Consider the following 11,218-nt stretch of genomic DNA (forward strand, 5'->3'; position numbering starts at 1 on the left):
TTCCATAATGAAGGCTGTTGTTCTTCATAAATCAGCCACAGTAAATCCTGAAGACAGTCAAACTCTGATGAAGATGGTAAGGGGAGATCAGCATGATGGATTCTGTCAAATGCCCCTCACTTTGTATTGCAGAAGTAATTAGGCTCATGGCTCAATGATACCTTTAGTTGTTGATAGTCACTTAAGCCAGGGAATCTTGCTGTACGGGTAAGTAAATTGGCCATAGGTAATTAGAAACTAAAACCACTCTCATTTCAAGCATTCAGTCATGAGCACATTTATGGGAACTTAGAGAAATATTAAAACAAGTCATGTAGAAACCACCCAAGAAAGACATGGTACTGAGGCAGGAGATTGGAATGCTAAGATTTTTGTCAGATGCTTTAGGGATTCCTGAGCCAACTATTGGAGATGAAATAAAATGGCATGGAAACATCCAAGCAGAGAAAAAGTGGACCTACTTCTGTCTCACCCACCAAAGCCATTAGTCTGAACACTGTGGACTTAACTCAGTGTTCTTAGGAAGGCTGTCAACAGACAATTTTAGGCAGATTTCCCTGAAGACAAGATTTCTCTGAAAATCTGAAGGCAGATTTCTCTGCACAGAAACAACAAATGGATCATACTGGACTCCTTCCACAAGTCCCAATGGTCTAAAAATGGGAATTCAATGGAACTGACACCAATTCAGCTCTAGGATTTGCTAATCCTCTTGTTAGCAAGCCTACTTGCTCAACTCTAGACACCAGCAGTTACCTCTTATGACTGAAACAACCCAACCTCTAGATCAAAAAAGCCCTCATAGCAATGGAATGCCTAGAAGACCACCACCCACAAGTCCCCTTCCCTGGACATGATCAGGGACTAAAAACACATACCAATCCCCACCTGTGATCATGTTCTCCTTGCCTGCTGTCTTGCAGGTAGTTTCCTAAACCTCTCCTAGAAAACTCTAGGTGTCCATCTTGCCAGCAGAGAGGTCTTTTGTAAGGCTTGAGCCACCTCACCCAGCTACAGGCACCAGAACTAAATTTTTCCCTCTTTTCCAAATCCTTGTCTCCAGTTACTGGCTTCTTTTGCCATGAGTTTATCTGGATTTGTTTGGCAAGTTTTGGCAAACCCAGCCAGGAGCTATACTCTCAATTTGTGACGCCCCCTCGGAGTTCCCTGGGACAGAGCATGCCAGTGCTCACCCACTCATTCCCTGAGTTAAGGACTGTGATACATGGTTCCATAATAACCTTACAGAAGAAGCCACCAGGAACAAAATAAAAGTTTTATAATATTGGAGAGTCTATCAGTGTGTTTTGTGCAGAGAAATTCCTCTGATCAAGAAAGGCACTTGACTGTTACTAATATACAAAAAGAATTGAACAAACATTGGATTACAAGGCTGTATCACATTTATTTTTTTATTTTTTAAGATTTTACTTATCTATTTAGAGAGAGAGAGAGAGAAGTTGGGGGAGGGCAGAATGAGAGAAAGAACCTAAAGCCGACATCTGCTCTGAGTGTGGAGCTGGTCAGCAGAGATCAATCCCACTACCCAAGACCATTACCAGAGCCAGAGTCAAGAGGCAAAATCAAGAGTCGGCCCTCAACTGACTGAGCCACCCACGCACTCCATATCACTTGTCCTATTACTCTTGGAGCAGTGGTCTCACTGAAAATGGAAGCAGGCAGTTCAAAGTTACTTCAGACTAGAGTGGAGAGGCATGAAGATCTAGCTGGTTGTATTGGATAAATGTATTTTTTAATTGGTTATGGAAGAGAAAAAAGGGGATACTCTACAGGAAATATTTCCTAGAACTGGACATGGGATTAAGGAAATGGTGGGACTACAATTCCCCCAGCTTTCTATCTTTATATCTTCTGTTTTGATAGCTCCAGTTATGTTTACAACAGTGCCAGGCCTAAAGTTAGTATACAGTAAATGGTAGGTATATGTTTATGATTGATCCTTTTGAATATTCTTTAGGTAAGTTTTCATATTAAAACACTCCCAACCTGATAGTGGTTTTATATTTCCTTGATAAAACATAAAAATTTTGGTAAGTATGCAATGCCAGAAAAAGTTTTCTTTCTTGTAACTCATGGAAAACAATATGACATCTTTAATAATTCCCATAGGTATTTAATCATCAGTTGGGTTTTGTTAGGTCTCAAAATACATTTCTTTATCACCACTCTCTCAATACATATGACTCTTTTTTTAACATTTTATTTATTTATTTGACAGACAGATCACAAGTAGGCAGAGAGGCAGGCAGAGAGAGAGGGGGACCCAGGTTCTCTGCTGAGCAGAGAGCCCGATGTGGATCTCGATCCCAGGACCCTGAGATCACGACCTGAGCCAAAAGCAAAGGCTTAACCCACTGAGCCACCTAGGCACCCTATATGGCTCTTTTTTAAGTAAAATATTCATATCTGTAATTATTTTAAGGATATACCATTATTTTTGGAAAGAGCAGCTCTCCAGGTTTCAATGTGCCTGACTCAAGTAATGTTCTGAAACACTGTAAAACCGGTAAGTCATAGGGGAAGATTTAACATACATCAAAACAATATAGAACCATTTCTAGATATGGGCTTTTAATTTCTTTTTGTTCATAGGTAGAATCAAATGTTGAAAGTCCTTTAGGAACTGAACACTATGACATTAGAGAGTGCTAGAAGGCCTTATCATTCTAGTTATCATACAGACACAGTGTATTCTCATTATAAGTGTGACAATGCAGGGCAAATTAAATAATTGAGTATACTTTGATATACTTCAAGTGATTTTATTTTCCATCTGGTAAAGAGTTTCCATGTCAAACTTCATGATGTCAATATCATTACCCATAAACATTTGAGAGCATTTGCAATTCATGACAAACAGTGCCTCCTCAGGAAGTAAGTGGCTGAATGAAATTTTGCATTTGTTTTCAAAGAAATGAGTTGTTCCTTGTGCCTATAAACCTACCAGATCTAATACTTCAGTTTATCCCATTGTGGTCAACAAGCAGACAAATAAAGGTCAGCTAAGTTGACTAGTATTATGTGGACAAGAACATGATTTTTGGCAAATCTGACTTAAATAATTGATTTTATTTCAGGTTCTTCTGTTTTAAGGTTACAAGTACTTTTTTTTAAAAAAGTACATTTTAATAGAATAAATCACTCTTATATTCTCAAGTAGTTGGACAGACTGCTTTCTGTAGGTCAGGCAACGAGTAGATTAATCACAGTGTGTCTTTTCTCTTCATAATTTGTTGCATAAGATTGCCTATGAATAAATTTCTACTTTATTTATTTATTTATTTTCAGCATAACAGTATTCATTGTTTTTGCACCACACCCAGTGCTCCTTGCAATCTGTGTCCTCTCTAATACCCACCACCTGCTTCCCCCAACCTCCCACCCCACACCACTTCAAACCCTTCAGATTGTTTTACAGAGTCAATAGTCTCTCATGATTCACCTCCCTTTCCAATTTCCCCCAACTCCCTTCTCCTGTCCATCTCCCCTTGTCCTCCATGCTATTTGTTATGCCCCACAAATAAGTGAAACCATATGATAATTGACTCTCTACTTGACTTATTTCACTCAGCATAATCTCTTCCAGTCCCGTCCATGTTGCTACAAAAGTTGGGTATTCATCCTTTCTGATGGAGGCATAATACTCCATAGTGTATATGGACCACATCTTCCTTATCCATTTGTCCATTGAAGGACATCTTGGTTCTTTCCACAGTTTGGTGACCGTGGCCATTGCTGCTATAAACATTAGGATACAGGTGACCCTTCTTTTCACTACATCTGTATCTTTGGGTAAATATCCAGGAGTGCAATTGCAGGGTCATAGGGAAGCTCTATTTTTAATTTCTCGAGGAATCTCCACACTGTTCTCCAAAGTGGCTGCACCAACTTGGATTCCCACCAACAGTGGAAGAGGGTTCCCCTTTCTCCACATCCTCTCCAACACACGTTTCCTGTCTTGCTAATTTTGGCCATTCTAACTGGTGTAAGGTGGTATCTCAATGTGGTTTTAATTTGAATCTCCCTGATGGCTAGTGATGATGAAAGAAATTAAAGAAGATACAAAAAGATGGAAGACCATTACATTCTCTTGGATTGGAAGAATAAACATTGCTAAAATGTCTATACTGCCTAGAGCAATCTATACTTTTAATGCCATTCCTATCAAAATTCCACTGGTATTTTTCAAGGAAATAGAGCAAATAATCCTAAAAATTTGTATGGAATCAGAAGAGATCCCGAATTGCTAAGAAAATGTTGAAAAACAAAAATAAATTTCTACTTCTAATGCTCAGTTTAATTGCATGTGAGTCTATGCATTAGAATTAAAATGTTGATGTCAGAGTTTATATATTTTTCTCCTCAGCCATTTTAGAATAGCCAGAAAATTGTTTACAGTGAGGAGAAAGCTAAGGAACTTTGTTTCTGTGGGAAAGGATGATGCTGGTCAGATAACCCAAATATTTGCTTTGAAAACATAAACTTTTTCTCTTTTCTTTCTTGCTCCTTGTTCATCAGGGAGACTATTTATTCCCCTCCTTCTACCCCTCCCCCCATTCATGCTCTCTCTCTTGCACTCTCTCTCAAAGAAAGAAATAAAATCTTTTTAAAAAAAGATGTGTTTTAAAGGAAATGTGTTTTAAAGGAAAATTATAGATTAGTGCAAGTTAAACTCTCAAAAGAGAAGCAAAACAAAAAAATAGAAAAATTCTTTGACTTTCAATAAAACTATCTATTCTATAGTTATATATCATTAGTGCATTATTCCAAAAAGTTGTGGGATTTTTGTTGTTGTTGTTGTTTTGTTTTGTTTTACTTTTCTGTTGTTGTTAGTAAACTTTATTTTTAGATTTACAGGAAAATTTCATAGATAGTTACATTGAATTCCCATATACCTTGCATCCATTTTCCTCTATTGTGGTGTATTTGTCAGAACTAATGAATTGATATTTATACATTATTATTAACTAAAGTCCACACTTTATTCAGATTTTTTTAGTTTTTATCTGATGTCCATTTTCTCTCTCAGAATCCTATCCAGGATACCACATTGGATTTAGTCTTCATGTCTCCTTAGGTACCTCTTTGCTGTGACAATTTCCCAGACTGTCTTCATTTTTGATGACCATGAAGGTTTTGACTATTATTGGTTGGGTGTCTTAGAGGATGCTGCTGCATTGGAATGTGTCTTATGTTTCCTAATGATTTTACTGGGGTTATAGATTTGGGGGAGGAATTCCACAGAAGTAAGTGCCATTTTATCCTATCAAGGATACATAATGTCAGTGCGACTAATCACTGTTGCTAATGTTGACTTTTATTACCTGGGTGAGTCAGTCTTTGTCAGGTTTCTTTACTCTCAAGTTACCTTTTCCTTCGCTTCTCATCCTGTCCTCTTTGGAAGGAAGTTGTTATGCACACTGACCACTTAAGGAGTGGGGTGCTATGCTTTGCCTCTTTGAACATGAAACACTTACATAAATTATTTGGAATTTTAATGCATGGGAAAATTTTATCTTCTCTACTTATTTATTTGTTGAGTTATTTATTTATATCAGTATAGATTCAGGAATTTTTATTTTATACTCTGAGTTATAATCCAATACTACTTTATTAATTTGGTCACTCAAATAGTTCCAGCTTTGGTTCTTGGGAGCTATTTCAGTTGACTCCTTTGACATGTCCCCATCACTGTCATTTTTGTTTTTTAAAATCAATCTGTTTTCTTTTGAATAAATTTTGTTCAGTCTCATAGTAGGTCTACTAGTATTTAGCGCCATTATTCTGTGAGCATTTCTCTTTTCATTATTAAAGTAATAGACAATAATGAAAATTGAAAGATAGAAGTATAAAAAAAGTGCAATTCAATCTTTATTACTTCAGTGTGTTCTCTTGAAAGTTCCTTCTTTTTTCTTTTTTCTTACTTTGCATACTTTCACCATTTCTTTTTTTTTTTTTTTAGGTCTAATCAGTCTTTGTAAATAATTTCAAAATTGGATTATTTCCATTTAATAATACTTCTGAACATTTTCCAGCCTCATTAATATATATCACTTAAAACGTTCTACGTAGATCAATTAACCTTTCCTTTTAATTAATTAAAATTAACACATAAATATCCTCAGTTCATTGCATAATGATGCATAGCAGGTCTTTAACATAGGAATTGAATAACTTAGCTATTTAGAGGGTTTCAATATTTTAAAATTATAAATAGTGATGAAAGGAGAGAGTGTGTGAGCCTACAAGTTAAGTACTTTTACATATTTAAGATTTCTAGAAGTTGAGCAGAGTCCAATAATAGCAACAACACTTTTGAAGCTCTGAGTTCATGATTAGATCATATGAAATTGGACAAATTGTGTGAGGCTAACATATTGAAAGAAAGGGAAATATATTGTTCAGACTACCCAAATAAGCAAAGGGTCACTCGTTGAGAATCTCAACAAAATGGGCTGATTAATGAGACATAAGTTTTAAGTTTTTCTTGTTAAATATCTGTCTGTTTTTACTCACTTCATCAACATTTCTATTGATGGCCTTTATAGCATGTATTGTGGAGAATATGAGTAATTTGTCTATTTTCAAGGAGCTTAAAAATGATCTGGGGAAAGAAGAATCACAAAAGCAGAAATGAGGAACTCACATAAGAACAGATTTGCCTTGCTCTTGTTCTAGTGTTACTTTAATTTCAGAATATTAATACCTAATGCACATGGTATACCTGGAGAATATGTAAATGGTAGAGCACATGAGATAGACCACAAGTACAGTGGAAATTGTTATGGTTTTGTACTAAGGAAAGTTCTATTATATAGAAAAGAAGTCTCAAGGTGTCCCTAAGAATATGGTTATATGGATGGAGAAATTCATCTAACTAAAAAGAAGAAAACATGTAGAGATAGGAAAAAATGGGAGGGGAATGCAGAAAGCCATGAATTTGAATGTGTTTTTGCACTATTAGAAAACAGTACTGGATATCTAGAGTGGTAAGAGGCTGATTTTGAAGGCCTTGGAGAACTGGGGATTGATAATAGAGTTATGTAATTGCAGGTTTTTAAAGAAGACAGTAATAGAATGAAAACAAAGTTTTATGAGTAATACTAAATTCCTTAAAGAAAACTGTACTCATGGGCATTTACATTGTGCATCATCAACAAAATTGAATTCTATATAGTTGCAAAATGCTGTAGATTTTCATCTACTCATAGGAATAGAATTTTAACATATTGACAAACCCAAGGAAAATAACTATGCATGTGAATACTATCCTCTCAATAAATTCTATCGAACACTATTGTCTTAATAAAAAACATATAAATGTAAATATATACTAATACCCCCCACACACACTCAGAACACACACACTGTGCTAATGTGTATATTACTTTTCTCAAAGGCTATCCAGAAAATAAAATGCTAAGAGTTATCCTTCTGCTATGTGTGGCATGTTTTCTCTTCCATTAGTATAAGCTACTTTGATGTTTTTCTAAAGTAAATTAGGGAAAATTCTTCTAACATTTTTTTTTAGAACAGTTATTCTGTTTCTATTTAAAATTGCTTACATTCAATTTGACAATTAAAAATAGGCTAAAGTTCCTAATTTACATGGATTTTGCATTAATACTGTTTTTAATCTAGATCCTGAATATTCATTATATATATATCATTCATTCATCCACTCCTTTAATAGATGTTTGAGTAGTCATACAGTATTCCAGATGCTAGAATGTGTATAAACTACTGCATGTGTATTTGAAGTTTGTCCTTTTCTCTTGGAATGCAGTTTCGAAAATGAGATTTCCAAAAGCATTAGTATGAATCCTTAAAGGGTTAGGATTTAGCCTGGCCTCCCAGTGTTCCCAGCTGGCATAAAGTACACTCCTCCCAGGGCTGAGGGGCTCCTCCAGAAAGGTACTGACCCTTCTTTTACATTAACCAGAAAACCTCTTTTTTTAAACCTATGTTCACAACTAGTTTTCTTACCGTGATGGACTGTCTTTTCTTGTGGAGATGGATTTTGGCCAACGTGTGGCAGTTGACATAAATGCATGTTTTTGCAAGGCAAGAATATGGTATTTGTTGCTTTTAAGAAACTCTGGCATCGTATGTGCATTTTTGTAGAATTGTTACTGGACTTACAGTGACATACTTCAATCAGGTTTCTGTAAAATTTAAATAAAACCAGTTCAACAGAAAAAAAAAAAAAAGAGGTTAAAGCTGAAAGGAGATATAACCGTCCTAGACACGGAAAGAAATAACTTTATATGTTAAATAAGACTTAGCACTTTACATCAATCCCAGGTTCTGAGTAGGAAGTTGGCTAGAGGACATGTGTATATGGGGAAAAAAATACATCCTCTGTTGGATGAATGTACCCATAGAGGTGTCTCAGAGAAACAGAGTGCACAGCATCATGATGCTTCTTCTATTTCTGATGATTGGGAACATAAATTGCAGGGAATTGGTGGGAGTACAGGATAAGGAGATGTAAGGCTATTCCCCAGATTCACATGAGGCACATTCCCCTAAAAGTATTTTCTCCACTCTGGTAAGCAATAATGACACAAAAGGAAGACTATATTTTGTTTGCTGAAGGAGATTTATAAGAATCTAGATAACCAAGAAACCATTAATGATGAAAATAATCTTTTTGAACAAACCAGTAAAACTATTGGTGTTATAAGCATGAGCTGATGGGGAAATTATGGCATAAATTTAGATGACTGTAGTGAAAGAACTGTGTTTCTCTTATCCAAATGAAACAGTTACCTCAAGCCACCCCATTTTGTCATTTTGAAGCTTGTGAGGAATAAAATGCATAGTCCAAACAGCAATCCTTTATATAGCCATCAACAAGTGAATGAGTGAATACAAACTGAAAATGAAGTAAGTTCAGTTCCATTTCTCTGTGGACCTGGGCATCCTTGGTACATATATTATATGGTTAATATACATATAATGGTTATATATATGGTTAATATATGCGGTTAATATATATATAATATTGGTTTATATATATATATATAATAAGGTTAATATATAATATGGTTAATATATAGTTAGTGGTATATATATATGGTTATATATATGTGGTTATATATATAATGGTTATTATATATGGTTGTTATGGTTACTGGCTAATATATATAATAATATATGGCATATATATAATTACACGATTACACTCTTACAAAGTGGGCGATAACCATCACTGATACTAGCATGAGCTCTGAGGGTTTCATGCAAGAATGGAGAAGGAAAGAGGAGATACATTTCTCAGGACACAAAAACTTACAAGTAAGACATAATTTAAGGTTTAATTAATAGTTCCTTACCAGAATCTCTTTCAAAATATGGGTCTTTGGAAACCTTGCTGTATTTTCTGCATTTATCATTTCCAGGACAAAAAAAAAATCAATATTATTCTATGAATGTACCACCCACCACCATCATAATCACACTTATGAACATCTTTACAGCACAAAGATGCATTCAATACCATGCAGTCTGGTTGTTTTTATTTTACTGAAGGGTAAACTTAACCCTGGAAAGGAGATACTTGTTCTGCATTGCCCTCAATAAGTAGCTCAGCTAGGTGTTGTAATGAGGTCTTTGGATTCCAGGTTCACAATAGGATGATGATTTCATGTGCTGTTTTCATTTTTGTCTTTCAGAAATGTATATTTTGAATTCCCCTTACTTTTTGGTACACTCTCTTGGCCATTTCAGAAATCATTAACAAAATCACCGCCTAAAAGTGGGAGGTGTTTTAAGTTCAGGTACCCAGTCTAAGTATCAAAATTAGATACCAACATGAACCATCCTTTCTGTAGCCACAGCTTTTCTGCCTATGATTCTCACTCATTTTGCTTACGATGGGATAAAGCTGACAACATGGAAAGGGCAAACCATTCAGTGGTGTTCGAGTTCATTTTGCAGGGACTTTTCAAATCTCAGAATCTTCAGATTCTATTCTTCCTAGGATTCTCTGTGGTCTTGTGCCAGGTTTTTGTTAGGAAACCTCCTCATCTTGGTCACAATAACCTTTGACTCATGCCTTCACATACCAGTGTATTTTCTGCTTATGAAACTCTCCTGTATTGATATGAGCCTGCCTTTTTTTTGCTACTCCTAAGATGACTGTGGATTTCCTCTGAAATCTTGGTGGGGATGTTACTCTCAGATGTTCTTCATGTACCTCTTTGGGGGTGGGGGTGGTGAGATGATGTTGCTTGTAGCCATGGCAATAGACAGGTATGTTGCCTTACGCAAACCCCTCCATTACCTGACCATCATGAGCCCATGAGTGCTTGTTTGGCTGCTGTTATCCTCCTATACAGTTGGATTTGTGCATTTATCTAGTCAGATGGCTTTCATGTTAAATTTGCCCTTCTGTGGTCCCAGTGTGGTGTACAGCTTTTTCTGTGACCTTCCCCTTGTGATCAAACTTGCCTGCAAGGACACCTACCTGCTACAATGGCTGGTTGTTGCTGACTGTGGCCTCCTGCCCCTGGTCTGCTTTCTCCTCTTGCTTGTCTCCTATGGGATCATCATATACTCAGTCAGGCACCTTGCTGCTGGTGGTTCGGCCAAGGCCTTCTCCACTCTGTCAGCACACATCACGGTTGTGACTCTTTTCTTTGCCCTCTGTATCTTTATGTATGTATGGCCCTTTCTCTCTGTGTTTTATACAATTTTCACACCTCTCTTAAATCCTATTATTTATACACTAAGGAATAAAGAAATAAAATCAGCCATGAAGAAGATAAGGACTCGACATACAAATTCAAAACACACTTTGTAGATGATGCTTCTGAAGAAATAATTTCTTGTGTGGACATTTTAAGAAATGAACTTTGAAGCTATTTCATGTTCTGTAAAAGGAACCAGTAGGTGTAACTGTTAAAGAGCAAACCCCTTTTTTTGTCACTTTCAGTGATTAAACACATGACATGTAGAGTCTGGAAGACATGCATTTAAATCCTCTCTTCACTGCTTCTTCTCATGCAAATTTGAAAAAAAAATTAATAAATTCTCTTTACTTAGCTTATTTACAAACTTCTTTATATGTTTCTTTTATTATTTTGGCATTTTTTAAATCTTTATAATCATTATTACTACTACTACTATGCTTGTCGTTATTACTGCTGCTATTATAGTTGTAGCTATTATTGGTAATCTATATGTAGAAAAT

General features: G+C 35.8%; 1 pseudogene across 1 annotated transcript; it reads left to right on the forward strand.

The window, feature by feature from the left end:
• Window positions 1-9,918: 9,918 nt before the first annotated feature.
• On the forward strand, window positions 9,919-10,828 carry LOC309867765 (olfactory receptor 4K13-like; annotated as a pseudogene). The gene has a single exon. The product of its transcript is annotated as an olfactory receptor 4K13-like (transcript).
• Window positions 10,829-11,218: the final 390 nt, after the last annotated feature.

Source organism: Mustela nivalis (assembly GCF_964662115.1).
Source record: "Mustela nivalis genome assembly, chromosome: 6".
Lineage (NCBI taxonomy): Eukaryota > Metazoa > Chordata > Mammalia > Carnivora > Mustelidae > Mustela > Mustela nivalis.